The 24,654-nt window shown below is 45.9% G+C and overlaps 1 pseudogene; it reads left to right on the top strand.

Moving 5' to 3' along the window:
- The first annotated feature begins 4,176 nt into the window (after positions 1-4,176).
- LOC133759094 (5-aminolevulinate synthase, non-specific, mitochondrial-like) lies at positions 4,177-20,312 on the top strand (annotated as a pseudogene).
- The last annotated feature ends 4,342 nt before the right edge of the window (positions 20,313-24,654 follow it).

Genomic DNA, 24,654 nt, shown 5'->3' with positions numbered 1-24,654 from the left:
CTCATGTCAAGAGCCTTGGATGATCACTGACATCCTACATAAGAGTGTTAATTCTTAAATTAACAACAGTAATCACTGTACACTAACTTCTCATACAGGACCTCCATCATCAATGAGTTGTATTATAACTATGTCTAAGTGATCACAAAAGATGTGAATGGGAGGGGAGAGGGAGCGGGAAAGGGGAGGGTTGCGGGTGGGAGGGAAGTTATGGGAGGGGGGAAGCCATTGTAACCCATAAGCTGTACTTTGGAAATTTATATTCATTAAATAAAAGTTTAATAAATGAAAAAGAAGATTATAAATTCAAAAAAAAAACCAAAAGATGTTTCATTCTTGGGTGCTTTGTTAAAGTTAATTTTCTAAACAAAAAAACAAAGTGAAATTAACTACAAGATGCAATGACTTTGAACAGCCCTTTTCTCCACTGCTGAGTAACAGTTTTGGGTTTTTTGGTGTGTGTGTGCAAATTGTTGAACTCTTTACTTAGTACAGAGTTGGTCTTCTGTGTATAAAGTTAATCAAAAATAGATCTTAGTGGAGAATGGGACTGGAAATGGGAGAGGGAGGGGGAATAGGGGTTAGAGTGTGGGTGGGAGAATGGGTATGATGGGAAGTATCAATATATTCCTAAAGTTGTACTTAAGAAATGTATGAAGTTTATATTCCCTAAATAAAAGTTTTCTTCAGGAAAAAAAATAAATTAAAAAAACAGTGTATGAAAGACCTCTCTGTTTTTCCATCTCTCTGTCTGTAACTCTGCCTCTCAAATAAATAAATAGATCTTTAAAAAAAACTCACCCAACAACTTTGGCAAACTGGAAAGACCTAATAATTACTGAAAAAAAGAATCTGCATGGTCCATGACCAAGTAAATAAATATATAAATGTGTGTGTGTTTATAAACATATATTAATATACATGTATATATAGCTAGCATAAGTGTGATATATATATATACACCTAACATATATATACATCTAACATAAATGTAAATATATGTATGTATATATATATATATATATACCTAGCAAAGTCTGTTAATTTGTACATCAAAAGATACATACAGCAATGTTCATATCAACTTTATTCATAATAGCCAAAATCTGGAAATGACCTAAAATGCCCCCTGTACACAGAATGAAATATTACAAAGCAATGAAAAACAACAAACTATGCTTAAACAGCAACATCCATCAATCTCACTGATTTACAGACAAGCCAAGGAGGTTCAAAGTAATAAAAATAAAAACTGTGTGGTTCCATTTATATGAATTGCAAAAGCAGAAAGAATCAGTGGTGACAGAAGCCAGTATGGTTGTAACTTTTGTACAATGTATTGAGTGAGAGAGGACATGAGGGAATCTTTGAGGGGTGAGATTTCTATCTTGTTCTACTGGTGGTTACATGGGTGCATGCATTTGTAAAAATGCATCCATTTGCAAAGGTAAGATCTGTGTCCTTCATTTCATGTATCTGAAAATGAAGTGAGGTGGTAACAGCTTTTTGTTATCAATAGTCTCTGGGTATGTTACTATTCCTTGTTGGTTTCCTTAACACTGTCCACACCTCTGCAAATAATCACTTCATTAAGTTTTCTTCAGTTAAACACATTGAGTGTTGTATTTCTTGCCAAGACACTGACTAATAGAGGGAATGATGGACTGTATAATTGCAGATTATGTGTTAACATGGGATGGACAAGCAGAGTCCCCCACACTCTTGAGACCAGGGACACATCTGCTTAAGTGATGGGGAGTATGTAAGCAGAGGCTAATGGCTTACATTCATTCATTCACTCATATGTTTGTTGAATGCAGCCAATAAATGGTTTGGGGATGGCCACAGAGTTAGGTCGTCCTCCACACTGAAGTTGGATTATGAATAAAACTGACAAAATAGTGGCTTGATAGGAAAATGCACTCTTGGCTAGCAGAGATATTTTTATTTGTTTATTTATTGTCTCAGGTTGGTATACAAGCTATGAAGTAGAAAAGGAGAGAGAGTGGGTTGCATAGCCCTATTTGTTTAAAAAAATGCATTCTCAATGAAAACTGGGGAATTAAATTACTGCATTTTTTATCCAAACTTCTGTCACCTTTAACTTTTGAATTTCATGAGAAAAGAAAGAGATCAGTGTCAGTTTTGAGAGAGCAAAGCAATAGTGAGAAGAAAGAATTTCTGGGCACAGGAGTGGATAGAGACCAGAAAGTCAATCTTTGGCTCTAAAACTTTGAAGTCCAAACAGACTACACTCTCGCCTCTATGCTGCAGGGTGACTGAGCAAATGAAAACATTTGACTTTTTGAGTACAAGAGCTTTTATGGACACTATACTAAAAATTTGTGGTGTTGTGGTTTCTAGTCCAAATATTCAACCCCTTTATTATAAGGAGAATAATGAAGAGAATGAGAGGAAACGGGTCTAACATAGGTGAAATCTCTACAGTTCCCTGTAATTGTGTCCTGTAATTGTAATTAAGGCCACCTTGGGAACAAAAGACTATGGTAACACTCTCCATATGATTCCAAATTGTGCTCTTAATTTCTACTCCAAGGGAAAAAGCACATGATTACACATCAAGAATGTCTGCTCAGTGGCTAAGGTTTCAGATTGGAGCTAATTTCAAGGTTGATTGGAATGTCAGAGTTAATGATTTTGTCCCCGAAAACTTGGAATTCATAATTATCTTAAACACTACTAACAGCATTGGAAAGAGCCTCATTGTCTTCAGTGTGTTTTATTTGTAGAATTTCTCCCTATGATAACCTCTTTCTGCAATAACCTCCACTGTGCACAGGAGTAGTTAAAATTATGATCTCTCTCTCTCTCTCTCTCTCTCTCTCTCTCTCAGATTTATAAACTAGCCAGTCTGCTACTGGTGCTATAATTCAGTTACCAAGATTATTTAATTAAAGAGAGACATAGTTTCTCACCACCACCACCTCCCTCTTCTTCCAAATCAGCTAATGCTAAACAGAAAATGGAAGAAGAAGGGACTACTTTGTGGTGCAGCAGATTAAGTGCCCATGTTGGAACACTGGTTCCACGTCCCAGCTACTCCACTTCCAGTCCAGCTCCCTACTAATGTGCCTAGGATGGTGCTAAGGCAGCAGCAGATGACCCAAGTGCTTGGGCCCCTGACACCCATATGCCAGACCAGGATGGAACTCCTGGCTCCTGGCTTCTTCCTGGCCTAGATCTGGCTATTTTGGCCATTTGGGGAGCAAACTGATGGAATACCTCTCTTGTCTGTCTGTCTGTCTGTCTCTCTCTCTCTCTCTCCCCCCTCCCAGTCCCTCGCTCCCTTCTTCTCTCTCTGTCACTCTTTTAAATCATTTTTTAGAATTGGAAAAATACATAAATTAAATAAGTTGACTTAGAACTTGGCTAATAAAACACATGCATCAAGAACAGACGTGAAAGAAGCAAATTGTTTTAAAAATGGCAAAGTAGTTTTCAGTGGTAAATCAGGACTGGAGGAAGAGAGGGGACTGGAAAAGAGAGGAGAGAAGAAATGAGAAGGATAGGGGAAGGGAAGGGAATCATAGGAGAGGAGGGTAGAGAGGAGAAGGAAGAAGAAAAGGAGGAGGAGGAGGGCCAGCGCTGTGGCGCAGTGGATTAATGCCCTGGCCTGAAGTGCCAGCATCCCATATGGGTGCCAGTTCTAGTCCCAGCTCCTCTTTTGATCCTGCTCTCTGCTATGTCCTGGGAAAGCAGAAAAAGATGGTCCAAGTCCTTGGGTCCCTGCACCCACGTGGGAGACCCAGAGGAAGCTCCTGGCTCCTGGCTTTGGATCAGCACTGCTCTGGCCATTGCAGCCATCTGGGGAGTGAACCAACGGATAGAACACCTCTCTCTCTTTGTCTCTACCTCTCTCTGTAACTCTTTCAAATAAAATAAAATGCCTTAAAAAAAGAAAAAGAAGGATGAGAAAAAGAGAGAGGAGAAAGAAATCAAAGGAGAGGCAAGAAAAGGGAAAGAAAGCAGGTTTGAATCCAACCCTAGAAAAGTTCATAACATTCGAGTTTCCACAAAGAATGGGCTTTCTCTCCTATTGTGACATGCAGTGTCATTGATATTTAAAGGACTCCACCATCCAGGGATTATTTATGAACTCCAAGACTGTAAATCTTTTCTGTATGACCTTGGATCACAGCTTATGTCCTTTGGGACATGTTATATGATACAGCCGAGCCTCCGTTCCTGCCCATTCCCCACCCTTGCTTTTCTCTGCACAGTCCTCAGTCTGCTGACATTAACTTGGAATTCCACACTGGCAGCGCTGGAGGGCTCTTGGAGGTCATCTCTTCCAATCCTGCCACTCTAAAGGAAAACTCAAGCCCCCAGAAGAAGAGCAGCCATGAGGCCACAGCACCAAGAGAAGAAAAACAATGCTCTTTGCAGTCCAGGCTGCCTCCAAAAGACGAGGTTTTGTCTGGGGCTGCCGGTGTGCCGAGAGGATCAGGCACTGCCTGCAAACCCCCGACCTCATCACGGCCATGCTGGGTGCTTAGTGGTTCTTTTGATAAAAATCAGCCTTTTCTCTCCAGTAGAATGAGGAGTTTGGCACTGACATTTGTTGAGCACGTTCTAGGTGGGTGCCGGGCACTGTGCAAAGTGCTTCATTCCCAGGTTCTCATTTCATCTTCACAGCCATCCAGTAACAGGGGTCCTCCTGGCACCACTTTTTCCCATCTCAAGTTTACAGAAGGCACCAGAAACAGGCTCTGATCATCAGTCTGCTGGCCTCTCAAATAGCTATGGTGCTAGGAGTGGAGGTAGATTTTGAAATCAAATTATATGCCATTAAAAAAGCCCAAAAGTGAAATCTATCAATGAGTTCTGCCTATTCTTTTCAGAATCACTCTTTTCAGGGCAGATGGGGAGGGATGAAAGACTCCAGGTTGGGTGGGGCCTGGGTGGGGAGGGGGGAGAAGTACACATTGATTTGCTTTCTTCATAGTCCGCTGCACTGTATTAACAACTGGAGCAGTCCAGATGGGCTATCACCTGTAGCTGTAGCAAGCACAGCTTTGTTGTGAAGCTCTAGAGATTGGAGTGTTACTTCTTGCCCACTCCATTCTTCTCCTTGTTCATGGTGATTCAGGCACCAGATCCCACCCATCTGCAGTTCTCATGGGACTTTGCCAACATGGGACTTCCAAAGCTTCTATAGAAGGAGAAAGAGAAGCTGAGATGCCATGCAAAAATAAAAAAAACACACACATTCTATCTGTTACCACTCGTTCTGCCATGAGCAGCACAAGAGAGCTGGGAGGCGGTTTAGTTCTGTGCCTGGGAAGAAGGCAGCCAACGGGATCTTCGGCAGGCACCAACGTTCTCTGCCACCCTATGCTGCCTTTTTAAGGCAAGAACACTCCCACTGTTAACCAAAGTCGATTGCTCCCCGTAACCAAGTGAGGTCAGCACTCCAAGAGTGAGGCCCCAAGAGGACAATTGCGTTTGATCGAGGCCACACAGGCTCAGCTGTAAAGAGGTAGGAATGCTCACAACATGTTCCAGCTTCAAATGCAGAATTCTTCCTTCCAAGGTGCTGGGAGCCCTGCCCCAGACAACGGAGCTATCCAGACAACACGGGGCTCCGCCTCACCTTGCAGAACACTTGCAAGGTAGTTCAACCCCAAAGATGGGAGCGGTCATGCAGAGGGATATGTGACACCACCACCCCCCATCTCGTTCAATGAAAATCCCCAGATAAGTGCAGCCAAAGAAGGAAGAGCTGGGGTTTCTCGGTCAAAGCCTTGGAATCATTGAGTTAAGATGCCTGGCCTGTGAAATCTCGGGAAGCCACGCTGGCACAGTCTAGCGGGGAGGAAGTGGGCCATTCTAGCTTCTCACGCAGCACTCAGAGACACTTCCCCAAAGCACGGAGGCTCTTCACTTTCTGCCCATGAGACAAATGGGAAAAATTCCTCCCATGGCTCTACATACAAGATAATGGCTTACAGATTGGGAAATTAAAGTATAATCTTCAAATGCAAAGAGTGGTTTGCTTCAGTATATGATTGATACAATAAAATGAACAGAATAATAAAACTAAGAACAGCAAACAAAAACCACTAGGAAATAGAACATTACTGGAAAAGAAAAAGTCCAGAGCCAGGCCAGGCCTGGCTTCAACACTATCCATCTGTGCTATCCTGCAAAGTATGTTACTCCGGATCTTACCTTCTCTTCTGTTGAAACCAAATGGGCTAGGTTCAGTGATTCTCAACTGGCAGCAGCACCGCCCCCTAGAGGGCATTTGTAAAAGTGTGGAGGCTGTTACAGCTTTTCGTTTTTGTTTTTTATTCTTGCAAAGCCTGGGGAACACAATTGGAATTCAGCACAGAGGCCAGGAATGCTCCCTGTCCTGATATGTGGAATAGGCTCACCTGATACATGCTAGTGGCGCCCAAGAGAAGAAAAAAAAAAACAAACAGCTCTGGATAACATCTTATTGTGATGATCAAAGAATTTAAGTGTAAAATTGGTCTAACTTCCTACTATGGAAGCTAGAAAACGCCAGGCAAATTGGAGAATTCTCATTCACCACTCTGTGTAGCCAAAGTCCTTGGTATTATGATACTTCCTAACTCTTTTTCCCCCTGCTCTCCCAACATAAATACACACAGAGATACATACCCACAGACCCACTCATTTCAAGCTCTTCACTTTTTAACCTTTAATGACATGATTTTTAAATGAATCCTTTCATTGTATTTTAAATATGAATTTCTACTTTAATACCACTTCATTTCATTATGAGCTATTGATGTACCTTTCTCACCCAACCCCACACTCCCTAAAAGTAGCAAACAAGTCTGATTCATATAATGAGTCATTCATTTGATTGCTCAAAGCAACATTTTAATAGCTAATATACACTGAGCACTTACTGTGTGCTAGGGAGAGTATTTAGAGCTTTGTATGTATTCAGAGAATAAACCATAGGCGCTCTAATTGTCCCCATATTTCAGCTGAAGAAATTGAGGCTACAAAAGGCTCAGTAACTTGCCCAGAATCACACAGCTAGCTAATGTGTCAGGAACTGCACAATATCAAATTTCTGGCTTTAAGGAGCTCCCATTCCACCAGGCAGATGAACTGATACATACAAGAGTACTACTTGGTTTCCAAGGGTAGTCATAGAGAATGGCAGGGGAGCACCAGTGAGGGGTGAAGAAGGAAGTCCAAGAAGCCAAGGCCTGCAATGCAGCTAGAGGCCCTGGGAGCCTAAGTCAGAGAGACAAACATAGCTAGGACATCTGCAGGGAAGCCCCAAGACAAGAGAGTGCACGCTATGGGGCTATGAGGGGGCTTCAAAGAGTCTGGAGAAAATGAATATGGTGGGAAAACTATCCACAAATTTCACAAATGTTCACCATGGGACTGGCGCTGTGGCTTAGCAGGTAAAGCCACCTCCTGTGGTGCCAGCATCCCAGATGGGCACTGGTTCGAGTCCCAGCTGCTCCAATCCTGATCCAGCTCCCTTCTGCGGCCTGGGAAAGCAGTAGAAGATGGCCTAATCCTTGAGCCCCTGTACCCACATGGGAGACTTGGATGAGGCTCCTGGCTCCAGGCTTCAGATGGGCCAGCTCCAGTCATGGTGGCCATTTGGGGACCAGACCAGTGGATGGAATAGTCTCTCTCTCTCTCTGCCTCTGCCTCTGCCTCTCTGTAACTCTGCCTTTCAAATAAATAAATAAATCTTCTTGGTGTAAGTCATTGCTCTGAAGTCCAGGACAGGACGTATGACTTGCTCAGGCCCCAGAGTTGGGTTCTAATAGGAACAAGGGGGAACATATGCTAGGGATGCAACCTATAACTTCAGGGTCAGTTCCCTCAGCATTGGAAATGTATCTCGCCTGGTTTTCCCAGGTGTGGCTTCCCACCCAATGGGGGACGGGGGATCAAACCCTTCCCTAAAGACAAAACCCTTCCCAAAAGTCTGCTGTTCTACACTCCCCTGCTGTCTCGTTCTGCCCTATGAGGCATTGCTCTAGATACACAATGGCATTGCTCTCCCATTTCACAAGTGAGAACACTGGGGCACAGAGAAAACAAGAAGTTTTCTTGTAAGTCGCCAAGCCAGGAAGCAAACTCCCAGCTGTCCCGCTGCAAACTCCAAACACTCCCAAGGCACCACGTGGTGCTGGGGTCTCACTGTTGTCCCCTAGGCCCAACCAGAATTTGTCACCTCTCCTGTCCCTGGGATGCCAGGAGGTCTCCCAGTCAGGTCTGCTACTGCACCTTGACATCAATATTTACTCGAAAGCATTTTCTCCCTCTTCTGTGTGGTCTGAAGGAGCAAATCCAATGTCAATTTTGTTCATGCTCAATCTCAGTTTAGATAAACCAGTTAGCAGAGTATATACGACAAAGCTCCCTGCCAAGTTATAAACCAAGTAGTCAGACAAACAAACACAGAATCAAATGAAGATCTAATTAGCTTGGTCCAATTATGCTGCTGCCTTCCAGCAAGTCTAGGATGACCTATAACAAACATAAGGGAAGCAAAATAAACTACCTTGTTTCAACTCTTTTTCTCGTCTTTCACCTTTCTCCTCTCTTTCCCTCCCTCTCTTTCCTTCTCTCTCTCCCTCTCTCTCTCCTTCTCTTTCTCTCTCTCTCTCACCATTTTGTATATGGCCTTTTTGTTTTCTTCTCTTTCTCCTTCTTCCATTGTTTTCTTTCTTTTTTCCCTCTTCCTTCCCTGGCTTGCTTTCTTCCTCTTTTCTATTTATTTTTAAAGAAGGGGCTTTAAGCCTGCGAGAGACCGAGGGCTTCCCATACATGTCGAGTTCTGGAAGTGATCCACCAGATTTTTCCTTCTGTCACAAGCAGCCTTGAGCTAAAAATCATCTCTAACACCTTGTAGCAATGAAACTGGATATGGGACGCTCCCGGGATGCTGCGACCCCACTGGGTCTCCTGCACTGTGGAATTGTGTCCCTACCTCTGGCAAGGTAGGGGGCTGCCTCCTGACATGCCGACAGGAAGGAGGCCTGAGGCCTGGGATCGCCTGGCGAGCACCCCGGGCACCAGGCCTAAATCCTTCTTTTCACTTCTCAGTCCAAGCCCAGCCCCAGGTGTTTTTTTTTTTTTTTTAATCCATTCCAAGCAGGCGAAGAAAATGACAAGTGAGCCAAACTTTAGCTTCTTAATAACGTGAAAATTGAAGCAATTGAGGGGCAGTTATTAATAAACAGACAGTTCACGCTATGAAAGCATGGAAATTTTCCCTCCGTAACGAAGCACAACCATGAGGGTGGAAATGTTGATTCATTTAAAATGAACCTCTGGCTATAACTTGCAGCAACCAAGAGGAAACGTGCAGAGGGCGAGCAGCACTAAGCTTGGAGTTGAAGCCCAGCCACCACTGTGGAGTTGTGTGACCTTGAGCAGGTCCCTTCCCCTCCCACACCTATCCCGCACCAGTCTCTTCAACCTATAAAACAGGGAGAAGCAAACCAACACAGACCTTACCACAAAGAGTTGCTTTGAGGACTGTGTGACAGGTGCAGTGTCAGATGTGAGCTCAGTAAACAGCCTCAGGATAGAGTAGAGAAGACTAGAACTCTTGCCCTGGCTCCCAGTGTGCTTTGTGACCAAAGGCAAGCCACTCATTTCTCTGGGCTTCACGTGCATGAAACTTCTGCAAAGGAAAAATGCCAAGGACAAAAACAATTCTGGAAAAGAGCTGGGCATCTTTTATAAAGTTAATCATACACTGAGCACGTGACATACCAATTTGCTACTGGATATCACTCCTAGAGACATGAAAACTTAATGTTCATACACATAGCTGCACACAAATATTCATAACAGGCCTCTTCACTACCACTAAAAAGTGGGGAAATAACCTCATGTCCCTCAGTAACTGAATGGGTAAATAAGCGGTGATCATCCATACCGTGGACTACCACTCGGCAATAAAAAGGAATGAGCTGTTCACACAGGAAACACCTTGGCTGAATTTCACAGGCACTATACTGAGTGACAGAGGCCAGCCTAGAAAGGTGCACACACTATAAGTCTGTTTCCCTATCATCCTCCATTCACAAACAAACAAGGCTACAGTGACACACGACACATCAGGGGCCGTTGGGAACGAGGAGTGTGGGGAAGGGGTGACTGCAAACAGGAGCCCTGAGGCGGATGTGAGGGTGACAGACTGATTCTGCCTTCTGACTGTGGTGGTAGCTACACAAATCCACACACGTGTTCGAATTCCTAGCAGCGTACACACAGCGAGCATTTTCCTTTGTTAATAAAGGACAAATACATCTAAGTAATAAATGGAGTGAGAACCGTAATAATAGTAAATTACTCTTATCTGCCCATAATTTTTCAGTCCACAGGGTGCTCTTACACAGTTCTCATGGCTCAGCAATTGTAACTGCGAGCTACAGAATTGCTCTCCTGGTAAAGACGGATGCAAACTAAAGGCTCATAACCGGATCCTTCCCTGGACTTTTGGTATTTTAACATTTGGCCAATGCAGTGGTTACCTCTTCAATCCACACAATTTCAACTCCTGCCTGGGTGCTTTTCATCACACCTCACACAGTCATTCCTGAAATCCTTCTCTTTCAGAAAACGACGTCAGTGTTTACAGGAGGAGCAATTACATATTGTCTGCATTTCGTCTTGTTTTGTTTTGTTGTTTCCAAGTTCCTATGTCAACCTGCTCATGCGCCCAGGAATATTTATGTTTTCTTGGAGAAAAACAAAATAAGCCAGTGCACAATTCAGGAAAATGGCGCATGCGTAGGAACACTCCTTTGTCACTGGTACTTGGAATGAATGATGAGAAAAATACGTTACGGTGAATTGTCAAGCATCCGTTGCTGTATGTATGCATTCACCACATTTCGTGACTCATCGCTTTGTGAGCTGAGCTATGACTTGACGCAAGCCATTTCTCCCGCAATACAAACTCCCTGCCTCCATTCCTGGCCGACTCCCCTCCGCCCATCAGCTCTCAGTTGCAACGTCACTTTCTTGGGGATGGCTGTGCCTGTTGTCATCCCACAAGGTTCTCAGGTGCTAGCCTGGTGCCCCACGGCATTCTGCATGGTCGCCATGCAGTGACGTCCATCATTTCAGTGCCGCTTGAAATCTGCCTCCCTCGGTAAACTGGGAGCACCTGTGGGGGGGCAGGGGACCAGATCTGAACCATCTAGCCCAGGTCTTAGCACACCTAAGGGCCCTCATTCATGCACTCATTCAACAGTTGTCCTCAAGCCCTTCCTTTGTATCAGGCCAAGTTCTACTGCCAAGAAGAAACGGGCAGCTGTGTATCTCTATGGAATGTATCACCCAAGAGTGAAAGAGACAGTCAGAAAGCCAGCAGCATGAGCACTTCCTGGTGACGCAGGATATAATGTCAATGAAGAGAAATCAGAGGCAAGGGGCCAGAGCACAGTGGGTTCCTCTGTGGAAGAAGCATGGAGGTGGAAGCAAACCCAGCAAGACTGGCCTGAGAATCTCATCTTTGCACTTATTTTCTCCCATCTTCCAGGCTGAAGAATGTTTCCTGGCCCATCAGCTAACAAAGGCAGTTCAGGCTCTGGGATCCAATAACCGGAGCCACCGGGCCTCTGTCTGCTGGCCCTGGGGCAGACCTCCCACTCCATGGCCTCTGACAACCTGAGTAAACCTCTCCTGGGCAAAGGGAGTGCTGGGAATAATTTTGTTTTGGAATCCGGGCTGGTGTTTAGATTTCAAACTAGTAACCTGCCAGTCTCCGGCCATCTGAGAAGTTGGCTTCCTTTGACTCATAAAGTGCCCTTTATGCCTCCAAGGTGACATAAAATATCACTCCATCTTTGCCCTGGAATACTCCCGACGGTTGCATGAAATGGGCCTTTATGGTACATCAAAGGCCCATAACCGGATCCTTCCCTGGACCTTTGATATTTTAATATTTGGCCAGGGAGGTGATTATCTCTTCAATCCCCACAGCACTTGTTTATTTTGTTGGTAATATCTTTGTCATGGCTTCACTGGGGAGACAACGAAGCAAGAAGGCGCCTGGCCTCCTGGCAGCTCAGATTTGGACATCCTCTCATTTTTATCTCCAAAAGCTTCGGAGCACAGGGGCTAGGTGCCTTTGCTCTTGTTCTCCTGAGAATAGTGTTGGACAGCATCCCCCTTAGCAAGAGCATCCAGTTCATGCTTCTCCGAAGCCAGCCCAGTCCCCCAGTGCACTTCCATGAGGTCTCTGGATCATGAGGAATCAGTATTGAGTTTCAAATTGGAACTGAAATGTCATTATTATTAAACACAGGTGGGGCCGGAGCCACAGCTCAATAGGCTAATCCTCCGCCTGCAGCGCCGGCACACCGGGTTCTAGTCCCGGTCAGGGTGCCGGATTCTGTCCCAGTTGCTCCTCTTCCAGGCCAGCTCTCCACTGTGGCCTGGGAAGGCAGTGGAGGATGGCCCAAGTGCTTGGGCCCTGCACCCCATGGGAGACCAGGAGAAGCACCTGGCTCCTGCCATCGGATCAGCGCGGTGCGCTGGCTGCAGCGACCATTAGGGGGTGAACCAACGGTAGGAAGACCTTTCTCTCTGTCTCTCTCTCTCACTGTCCACTCTGCTTGTCAAAAAAAAAAAAAAAAAAGACAGATGGCTTTCAGTGAAGAGTATTGAAGACCTACTGTGTGTCCCCCTTTTAAATTAGAAACCTGAAAACCCTTTTCTGCTTGTTTATTTTAACACTATTTCTTGAGCTTCTACACTATATCAGGTACTACGCTAGACAGCAGTGGTACCAGTCATAAGCTAGTCTGTCCTCATGAACCCTTTAGTCTAATTCCCCCCTCTCATGGCCTCCTCGTCTTATTTCCAACTCCTGAGATTCTGCATTCCCAGTTATTCTCAGATTCCTTCCCCTCTCTCCATACTCTCTACTCTCTACCACTGCCTTAGGTCAGGATCCTGTCATCTCCCAGCTGAATTTCTGCAGCTCTTAATAGGGTTCTTGGCCACCAGCACTACTTGCTCTAATCCACCCTGAATCCAGCCCCAGGCATCAACCTAAAACTCAAATCCAGCTTTGTCCCTGTTGGACCTCAAACCTCTCAAACACAAACGCCTCACGGTGCAGGGAAGGAATGATTGCAGCAGCCAAGCTGGGAAGACAACAGAAGGAGGACTGAGAGAGCACATGCCCTGCTTAACTTAATGGCCCGCATCAATCAATCAAAACACAGCTTTGAGATCAACCCAGCCTGGCTGGGGATGAACTCCTACTCCTTAGCCTCTCTCTCCAGCTACCTCAATATCTGGCCTGGACTAAACTCTCTGTTCTCAGCTCTCACCTAGACCACGCCCTGGCCTGCTTCTATTCTGTGTTCCAACTATATTAAATGACCTGCTTTAGTGTTTCATACATGCTCATGCCCTCGTGCCATTTGCTCGCTGAATCGTATTTCCCTAGAATTACCCCAATTACCCTCCTCAATAAAGTTCTCTTTCATCTCCAACATCACCTCCTCTGGAAGGCCTCTGGTGACTATCTAGAAAGAATCAGTTACTCTCAGTCCTATTTCTTTGCCTTCCTAATCTATTTCGTGTTGCTATAATAGGATACCAGAGAATATGTAATTTGTAAGGAAAAGCAATTTATTTTTCATAGTTCTAGAGGCTAGGAAGATCAATATCAACATGCCAGCATCTGGCAATGGCCTTTGTGCTGTGTCTTCCATGGGGAAAGGTGAGAGGTAGGAGAGGACAAGAACTTGAACACATAGCCTTGAGCCCTTTATAATGAGCACCAAATCCAATCGTGAGAATAGAGCATAACCTAACCCATTGGGACCTAACTCCCAATCTTGTTACCTTGGAGATTAAGTTTCCCTCATATTCATCCACTGCACTTGTGTTGCATAGCCTTCTACAGTTTCACATTCAGTTCTATGGCTCTGGCCATCACTTTGCATTAATTGGTTAGTGAGCAAAGAAAACTGGCATATAAACATTGAGTTTCCTGTGGCCGGTGTTTGCTGGGTGACATTGGACAATGTTTGTTGCTCTGGTACCTTAGAATTTCATATACTTCTCATAAAATTTTATAAGAAGAAGCCTGGAAGATGTGTATTAGTGCTCTCCCCGTTTTCCTATGTGAAGAAACTGGGGCTCAGGGAGGGGGAAGCAGTAGCTCAAGGTCATACAGCAAGTGAATCCTGGAGCCAGGGTTTAGCCCAGGGCATGTAAAACAGAGATTGGCCCACTTCCAACAATATGGTCCATTCGCCTCTCAAATAATGTGCCAGTATACAAGCAGAGACTTCCAGAAGCAGCTGTGTGTTAAGGTAAACAATGGTAGAAGATGAAAAAGAAATGCCACGAAGAGTCAGGTAGCCAAGATGTGTGACGCTCCTTAAGCACATCCCAGCACCACTTCACAGACTGCTACTGTGTCAAGGGTACTGCAGTTCTATGCACATGTACTGGCCCATCTTGCTTATAACTTGCTAAGTGATTTTGGCCAAGCCACTTGCCCACTCAAAGCCTTCAGTTCTACACATTTAACTATAGATACGAGACTTTCTCATGATTGAGGTCCCCTTCCTGCTGTGTGTCTACATCCACTCCACCAACATCCAGAGAGGGAGCATTCACTTACTGACTCCCAGGCCCACCATTCTTGACTGAGGCCGTGCCCCCTGCCAGTCCTTCTTGCTCTACCTTTCCCTTCAGAGATCTTAGAACTTAAAGGCGAGTGAACAGCTATGCAATGAAGCAACAGTAAACGAGAGGAACCCAAATTCCTCCTGTCCAGTGGACAGTTCCCAGGGTGAGCAGGTCATTCAGATGTGTGCCCTCACCTGGTGGGAGTGCAAAGGACTTGCAGTTCCCATTGTCTCTGCATGTTTCAAGTGCAAGACTGCAGAATTCACTGATCCTGGGTGAGGGACGACGCCAACCCAACTTAACTTTGCCTCCAATTCTTTTCTCTTAAAAAAAAAAAAAAAGCAAGAGAGAGAAATACATTAAGTGAAAAATGGATTGGCTGCTTATCTAGTCATACTTTACTGCTATTGCAATATCTTCCAGGTTCTACAATGTCCTTCTGCCCCTCAAGCCCATATCGCACACTGAATGCCAGAGACGTAGCTCACAACTGGACTTAGGAGGAAAGACGAAAGGAGACTAGTCAAGAAAAGCTCCTCCATTTTTGGCTTGGGTGAAGGGGTAGATAGCTGGGGGAGCCATTTCTGTGGAGAAGTGGTATAGAAAGAGGGATGCATTTGAGGAGTAAACATAATGGATTTAGTTTGGGAAATTGTCTTAGTCCATTTTGTGTTGCTGAAGCAGAACGTCCCTGCATAATTTGTAGACAGAAGAAGTTTATTTGACTCCCAGAAGCCCAATACCAAGTGATGGTACCTGGTAAGGGCCTCAGGCTGTGTCAGCCCATGACATAAAGTGGAAGGGCAAGAGAGCACACAAAAGCAAGATGGAACCAAACCACTTTTATAACAGGCCCATTCCCACCATTAATCCATCTACAAGCCCTCATGACCTAATCATTTCTGTTAGGCCCTACCTCCCGACACTGTTGCATTGAGTATAGAGTTTCTAACACATGATCGTGGGAAAAATCAAACCAGAGCAGATGAGACATCCAAAAGAAGATGTTTAGAAAATCATTGGAGCCTGTTTTGTTATATTTTATTATTGCCAAGATATGTGTCACGTCTGTGCTTAAGGAAAATCATAATTCCCACCTCAGTAACATTGAATTTGTCTATGTGACTCGATTTGTTCAACAAAATGTGAGAGAAAATTATATGTGTCACTTTCCAGCAGACTTTAATAGTCAAATAGTGGTTCTGCTATTGTTTTTCCTTCTACCATGAGATTGGCATGTCCTCGAGAAAGGCTGCTCTTTCCACTGTGATCCAAGAGAACCACAGCCAGTCCAAGAGAGCAAGGAATAAGTTTGCAAATCATTAACATTTGAGGGTTAGTTGTTACTGCATCCAAATTGAGCCTAAACTAAGCAATGTACCCATCTCTGATTTTATGGAAGAAGAAACTAAACCCGGAGTAGGGAAAGAAATTGTGTCAAATCCTTAGACTCTTAATAAGCACAGTTTTCTCACACCCATGTTGAAGTTCTCATGTCAACTCTTTGTAGTCCTTGAAATTAATATGTTAGGATTGAATACTTTCGTAGCATGGCCCACTTTCCCCTTTTATAAGTAAGTAAAACACTATTTTCTTTCCCTCTGCAGAGATTTCATCTGTAGATTTTCTTTTCTCGGTTCAAAGGTTCCTGTCTCGCATCAAAGCCTATTAACATGAGATTTCTTTTCCACCAGTTCCTCTCCCAGCCTCACAATGCTGACTTTATACATGAAAATTTTACTTGGAGTTAAGGCCAGGTGTGGGAAATTTTAAGACAAAAAGCTATTTGAAAATATTTGTATAGTGCAGGAGAGAGCCCAAGACCAAGAGCTAAACGATATGTGTTTGACTCAACAGTGCTGTGAGACTTTGAGTGGTTCACCTCACCTCTCTGCACTTCAGTTTCCTTATCTGTCCTATAGAAATGACATCCGCCCTGCCCATTCCTAACATGAGTCTGTTTGTAAGTGTCCTTTGAAAGACCGACGACTGAATTGACCGACTGGTTGAGTGGGAGGTGCCTGCTCGGGGCATTGAGTGTTATTGCCAAGCAACCTTGGACGAACAGCCCATTGGCACAGACTAAATTTCCAGCTGCCTGCCGAAAGCATTTGCATCATGCCAGGCCACTAGGCAGAGACTGGAGGGAGGGAAAAGATTTTATAATAGTTTTCCAGCATTCGCATTTCTCTCGGAGTGAGATTTCTGGCCCACATTTCAAGGGAGCTATATTCCATGGAGACAGTGCTCTTAGTTCTATCCCATGCACTTAGAACAATATGAGTGCACTTCAAAAAGTTCATGGGACACTGAATTCATAACTTTATTTTGGTAGAAAAAAATTTTGAAATCCTTGCATAGCTTTTTTTTTTTTTTTTTTTCATGATGCACATTTTCCATGACCTTTTTAACATACGGGTCTCCTCCTCTTTCTGTGAGGAATTGATATTTAGAAAGGTTGAAACACTTAAACTGAAGACCCAAGAAAAACTTTTCAGAAGGTTTATGTCATTGAAGGAGTGCTTTAAAAACTGAAGGGCAGGAGCCGGCACTCTGGCTTAGCGGGTAAAGCCCTGGACTGAAGCGCCGGCATCCCACATAGGCACCAATTCGAGTCCCGGCTGCTCCACTTCCCATCTAGCTCTCTGCTATGCCTGGGAAGGCAGTGGAAGATGGCGCAAGTGCTTTGGCCCCTGCACTCACGTAGGAGATCTGGAGGAAGCTCCTGGCTCCTGGCTTCGGATGGGCACAGCTCCGGCTGTTGTGGCCATCTGGGGAGCGAACCAGCGGATGGAAGACCTCTCTCCCTCTCTCTGTCTCTGCCCCTCTGTAACTCTGCCTTTCAAATAAATAATCTTTAAAAAAAAAAAAAAAAAAAAAAAAACTAGAGGGCGGCTTGGAGTAGATGATGTGAAATCAGAGAGGCCAAGATCTGGAAATGAGGAAAGTGGCCAGAGCCTGGCTCACACAGCAAACCTGGGGATGAAGAAGAGATGCTGTAGATAGGTCATTTTCCCAATGTCATGCAGCAAATTAGTGGGAAAAAAGTGGCGTAAATCCCAAGTCTTGAGCTCCCAGCCCAGTTTTCTTCCTCTTATTTCACATCCCTGCATTAGCACAAAACGTGCTTCCTAAGATCCCAGGAAAGTCTGATTAACAAAGCCTTGAAACTTGAAGGAAAGGTTATTTTTTATTTTTTATGGGTTTGAGAGGCAAAGAGAGGGTGTTCCCATTTTCTGGTTTACTCTCCAAAAGCCTGTAATGGTTCTGGGATGACCAGGAGTTAAAGCAGGGAACCAGTGATGCAATCCAGGTCCCCCACATGGGTGGCAGGAACCATGAGCCATCACTGCTACATCTCAGGGCCTCTAGACACAGGAGTGAAGCTGGCCATAGCAGCCAAGCACACCAAAACAGAAAATTAGCATCACAACTGGCATCTTTTTTTAAAAGATTTATTTATTTATTTGACAATTAGAGTTACACAGAGAAAAAAGAAGAGGCAGAGGGAGAAAGAGAGAGAGCGAGAGAGAGAGAGAGAGAGAGGTGTCTTCCACCTGCCGGTTCACTCCCTAGATGGTTGTAATGGCAGAAGCGGCGCCAATCTGAAGCCAGGGGCCAGGAGCTTCTTCCAGGTCTCCTATGCGGGTTCAGGGGCCCAGGACTTGGGCCATCTTCTACTGCTTTCCCAGGCCATAGCAGAGAGCTGGACTGGAAGTAGAACAGCCGGGACTTGAACAAGCACCCATATGGAATGCCGGCACTGCAGACTGCAGCTTTACCTACTAGGCCACAGCGCTGGCCTCCCAGCTGGCATCTTAGTAATCGGTCTAAACACATGTCCCTAAAGAAAAATTTTAAAAGGAAAGAGCATATAGACAATGGACTCAGAAAACAAACCATGTAAAGTGGGCTCCCTTCCATCTGACAGATATCCCAGGTAGGATTCTTACTGCTGTCATTCCTCTTTTCTCCTCTTCAAAACAAAACAAAACAAACAAACAAACAAAAAACACAAACAAACAAACAAAAAGCACTGAATGTGCATGGAAAGCATGTTAGGAATTAAATTAGTGCAAAACAAATTCGTGAGAATAGTTCAAACTTTGTGTGAAAATAGAATTTAAAAAATCAGTATTTTGGCACAATATTTTTTTGCAATCCATGCATAATTTTTTCCTAATCCACATTTTTCATGAATTTTCTAAAAAAAAATCCTTCACTGGCAAGGATTTCAAAAATTACTCATGCCAAAATAAGCAGATCTTTTAATTCCATTTTCCACAACTTTTGAAGTGTCCCTCATTGATATATAGACTTGTTATTTCTATGCACACTAAAAAAAAAAGCTACTAGGTTGCTCGCCAACAAGGGCAACCTTTTGTGTGGACACCTTGGCCTGAGGTCGCGCCTCTGCCTCCACCTCCATCACCGGACAGAGTGCCCTTGGCAGGAGCCAGCACACTTCCTGAGCATGGAGGCTGTTGTGCACCACTGCCTGTTCTTGTCCCCACGTCTCTCTGCAGAAGGCTAGCACATGCCCATTGTTCTATGCCCAAAACTGCCCCAAGATGATGAAAGTTGGGGCAAGCCAGCCCCTCAGGCCCTGTCCGCTTCTGCAGTGCACTGCCAGCAGATTAAAGAAACTTCCCCAGCTAGTGAGGAAGACAAAACTGCCAAAACCCAGGTCCAGCAGGCTCCTGACGACTCCAGCAGACCCCATAATGGCACACAGCTTCCGTCTGGACAGCCCTCGCCAGCCTCAGACCAGGGCACTGCAGGCAAATGCCCCGGCCCAGCTGAGCTGGAGGGGCAGCTGTGTCTTCTGCACAGCGAGGCTGGGGCTTAGGGAGAACGTGAGCAAATGCGTGCACTGAGGAAGGCGGCGCCCCAAAGCTCCGTGAACCCCAGTGTGATTACCGTGAGGCCGATGGAAGGGGACCCTGGCAGATTGCTGACGGTCTTCCAGGCTGTTATGGGAAAGGCAAGTCTAGAAAGAATGTCTCATCTTCTTCAAGATAACTTGCCGAGATCTGTTTCCATTGTTCAGTATGATCGTTTCTTTGAGAAGAAAATTGATGAGGAAGAGAACGACCACACCCACCGAGTTTGTAACTCTGTGGACCAGAAGACACACACCTTCCCAAGGCAGAGGATGATCGAGACTCTCACCACCACCCACTGGGGTGTGCGGCAGCTGTGGACACTTTGAAACAACACCGTGCGGGAACAGGTGGAACTAGAAGTATTTCTGGAACTAGTAAAGTCCCTGTTGACCTGGAGCTGGAGCTAGCTGACCTGCATGGAAACGAGGTGGCCCAGTTGATTTCCTCTTGCTTCCTGGCCAACGACTCAGCCCTGTACATCCCTGGCAAAGATGATGCCAGGCTGTGAGAGCTACTCCGATTCCAGGAACCATGCCTCCACGATCCAAGGGATCCACAGCAGCCAAGTGCCAAAGTACATCCTCCACAACGACCCTGAACATCTCAGGGACCTGCGGTCCCAAGATCGTTGTGTTTGAAACTGTGCACATGATCGATGGAACCGCGCACCTACTGGAAAGACTGTGTGATGTGGCCCGTGAGTTCGGAGCAATCACCTTCATGGGTGGGGCTGTACAGAGGCTCGAGGTGCAGGGACTGGTGATCCGGCTGGAGTCATGACAAAATTGGACAGCAGATGGAGTATCTGCTGGCCACGTGGAAGCCAGTGGGGCTGGACCGGAAGCCGCATTCCTCCGTGGAGTGTAACTGCTGCAGAAGGCAGCTGCATTTTGAAGTTATGAGTGAAAGAGAAATCCTGTTTCTCAGGCATGAGCAAGGTGGTATCTGCAGGACCCAGTGTGACCCCAATTACTCCATCTAAGCCCCCGCCGTTGTCATAGCCAGCTAATGTCTGCAGTCGTCTTCCTAAGCGCATTAAATCATATTGAATTTTAATCTCGAGTACAAACAGTCCTGAAAATAACTTCTTGTGTTAAGTGAAAAAATATAAAGAAAATGTGAAACCAAACAATTTGAGATTATTCATTCAGGTTAGAGATTAACAAATGGTTTCTGGGGAGGAAAAAAAAAAAAACAAACAATAAAAATACAAGGCTCTATCATAGCTTTTCCACTTTGTCTCCATAGGACAAAAGCAGCTGTAGGTAAAGCTTCTACAAATTGGGCGTCTGTGTTTCAATGAAACTTTATTTGTAAAAACAAATGGATGGGTTGGGTTGGACTCACATGCTGTTGTGTGTAGAAGCCTACTTTGGAATAAAGATGTTCATGGATTCGTTATGTGAAAGGGTGACATGTTGGGACCAACACTAGGTCATGGCATCACCGTATGTTTCCAGGGTCCTAGCAGCCGTCTATGAGACATGGCAGTGGGATTCAAACCGATCACAGAGTCTGTGCAGTTCACTGAGCGCTATCACCTACAGGCACTGTCATGTTACACAAGACAGCACTCAGTCCCCCACCGCACCTGTGAGGTCGGTGCTGTCATTCATCCTCACTGTTCAGAATGCCTTTCATACGTTTGCACAGCTCCCACGCGATGGCTGGGAAAAGAAAATGAGAAATGAAGTTCCCACAGCATCTCAGTTAACTCTGGCTGGGAGTCTCCAGTTGCTCCCTGCCATTCTCCTTGTGATAGACCCATTAGTGATAGACCCTTGTGATAGACCCATTAGTGATAGACCCTTGTGATAGACCCATTAGTGAGAATGTTGCCACCAGGTCCTAATTTAACCGCAGAATTAATGGAAGGTTCCATGCTCCGCCGAAGCTGGGTTGCCCTGTTGACCCAGTTTCTGTTTTACTATTTACAGTTGGAGGTCTGGTTGGTTACAGGCTTCCCAGAGAAAGACTGGACAGGGCACAGGAGCATCTTGTTCTTTGTCCCCATGTTTCATTGTAAATAGCCTCTCTGGGTAGCCAAGAACTACTAGTTCCAGCTGCTCCTCTTCCGGTCCAGCTATCTGCTGTGGCCTGAAAAAGCAGTGGAAGATGGCTCAAGTGCTTGGGCCCCTGCACCGACATGGGAGACCCAGAGGAAGCTCCTGGCTCCTGGTTTCAGATAGGCCCAGCTCTGGCCATTGCAGTCATTTTGGGGAGTGAACCAGCAGGTGGACAGCCTCTCTCTCTCTGTCTCTCCCTCTCTCTGTCTGTAACTCTGCTTCTCAAATAAATAAATAAATGTTTAAAAACAAAACAAAACAAGACACCACCTGGGTGCCTGGCTCAGGTCCCAGCACCCCCACTTACGGTGCAGCTTTCTGCTATCCACACCCTCGGAGCAGCAGGGAAGAGCTCAAGCACTGGAATCCCTGCCGAAGACTGGGGTTGAGTTCTAGGCTCTTGGCTTCAACCTGGCCCAACCCCAGTTTTTGCAGGCATCTGGGGACGGGCTCAGTGGATGGAAAATTTTTCTCTCTCTTTTACTTCCTCTCTCTCTCCTCCCTTCAAATAAGATAAACAATAAACAATTGATTTTCAAAAGAAACATGCCCCAAAGTCACACCCCTGGGAACAGCTGGAGCTGAACACAAAGCCAGGCCATCTAGCCCCAGGGTCACGTACACTAAGGGTCAACTTAGGTCATCTCTCAGGGGCCTCCTAACTTAACCAATCTCTGGGTCTATGATTCTTTTTTTTTTTTTTTTTTTTTTTTGACAGGCAGAGTGGATAGTGAGAGAGAGAGACAGAGAGAAAGGTCTTCCTTTTGCCGTTGGTTCACCCTCCAATGGCCGCTGCAGCTGGCGCATCTCGCTGATCCGAAGCCAGAAGCCAGGTGCTTCTCCTGGTCTCCCATGCGGGTGCAGGGCCCAAGCACTTGGGCCATCCTCCACTGCCTTCCTGTGCCATAGCAGAGAGCTGTCCTGGAAGAGGGACAACCAGGATAGAATCTGACGCCCCAGCTGGGACTAGAACCCGGTGTGCTGGCGCCGCAAGGTGGAAGATTAGCCTGTTAAGCCACGGCGCCGGCTGGGTCTATGATTCTTCATCGCCGGGCACCATCTTACCTTCTTTCCTGCCCTGCACCAGCCTGGCCCCTGACCTTCTCACCTCCCTGCTCTCTACCCCACCCCCATCTCCTGCCATCGGACTGTGAAGGTTTCCTGTTCCCCTCCACTCCACAGAGGTCCAAGGCACTGGGGGGAGTAGGAGTGAGGCTGCCTCACCTGTGAGCAGGCAGAGCCAACCTTCTCTTTGCTATCTGGGTCTAGGCAGCAGAAGATAAGAGTTATGGCTTCGGGCCAGTGCTGTGGCGTAGCGAGTTAAGCCTCTGCCTGTGGGGCCAGCATCTCATATGGGTGCCGGTTTGTGTCCTGGTTGCTCCATTTCTAATCCAGCTCCCTGCTATGGCCTGGGAAAGCAATGGAAGATGGCCCAAGTCCTCAGTCCCTTGCACTCACACTGGAGACTTGGATGAAGCTCCTTTCTCCTGGCTTCTGTCTTGCCCAACCCTGGCTGTTGTGGCCATTTGGGGAGTGAATCAGCAGATGGACAATCTCTCTCTCTGCCTCTGTCTCTCCCTATCTATAAGTCCACCTTTCAAATAAATCAATCAATATTAAAAAAAAAAAAGTGTTATGGCTTCCTGAGACCTCACCTGACTGGAGCAGGTACCTGGTAACTTCCTCACCCCCTGCCCCCACCCAAGCACAGATTTTAAAGAACATTGTATTTGTATGAAGCAAATGAAGCAATCATTACTGGCCATCTGCTTTGCTTAGGACAGAGAAATATCAGTGAATAAAAAGATCTAGTTGCTGCCCTCATGGAGCTGTTGGTGAGCAAGGGAAAGAAACAAGGCCTGGCACCAGGAGGCCGAGGTGCTAGTGCCGGCACCAAGAGGAGTGGTGATCGGGGCAGGGCCAGGGATGGGGGCAGGGGGCGGTGCAGTGGTAACTAGGGAACAGGGTGGGGGACAAAAAAATAAAAATCTAGACTGGGGTCAGCGGTGCATTCAGGTGGGCGAAGAAGCGACGTCGTCCCCGCCCCCTCCTCTGTGCAGCACAGAAATGGGCATTTGTAGAGCTACTGCTGTGTGCAAGGCACCTCACACCTCTGACCACGCTTTCTCCTCCAAGCAATCCAAAACAATCAGAAGCGAGGAAGCTGAGCATCCCAGACACGCGGGCTCCCATCAGAGCTTGGGGTGGGACTGGGCTTGCCTCCCAGGCCTCGGAGATCTGAAGCCTGAGCAGAGGGCTCCAAGCAGGCTGCCTGCCCTGGGCTCTGTGGCTATGGGAGAAGAGGTGGAGTAGGAGCTGCACCCTAGGGCCACGCAAAGCAAGTCCGTGGGCCAGGGCCAGTCTCCCATGCTGAGGAGAAGCGTTCAGGGACTCCGGGGGCAGGCCTCAGTACAGTGGTTAAGGTGCAGCTCGGAACGCCTGTGTCTCACGGCATGGTGCCTGAATTCAAGTGCTGGCTCCACTCCCCATGCTGGCTTCCTGTTAATGCACCCTGGGAGGCAGCAGGTGGTGGCTCAAGTACTTGGATCCTTGACACCCACGTGGGAGACCTGGACTGAGTTCCTGGCTCCTGGCTTTGGCCTCAGCTCAGCCCCAGCAAACATTTAAGAAGTGAAGGAGCAGACAGGATCTCTCTCTCTCTCTCTCTCTCTCTCTCTCTCTCTCATGCACAATTTTTTGAAATAAAAGAAAAAATTAGAAACTTTTTGACAGAATACATAGAGTAACTTTATGGTTATTGGATTTAACCGTAAAAAACTAGAATTTGTAGTGTATATGCTTTTTTCCATTCTTTATTTCTTCAGCAATTCAAGTCTTCCTGAATTTTATAAAAGCATTAGCCCATGACAGACTGAAGGTTGTTTTAAAGATGTATTTATTTATTTGAGAAGCAGAGTTACAGACAAAGAGAGGGAGAGACAGACAGAGAGAGAGAGAGAGAGAGAGAGAGAGAGAGAGAGATCTTCCACCTGCCGGTTCACTTCCCCAGATGGCTACAACAGCCAGAGCTGGGCAGGTCCAAAGCCAGGAGCCAG

This window comes from Lepus europaeus, chromosome 5 (assembly GCF_033115175.1).
Source record: "Lepus europaeus isolate LE1 chromosome 5, mLepTim1.pri, whole genome shotgun sequence".
NCBI classification, from domain to species: domain Eukaryota; kingdom Metazoa; phylum Chordata; class Mammalia; order Lagomorpha; family Leporidae; genus Lepus; species Lepus europaeus.
The sequence above is the reverse complement of the archived record's forward strand: the minus strand, read 5'-3'. Positions and strand labels throughout refer to the sequence as shown.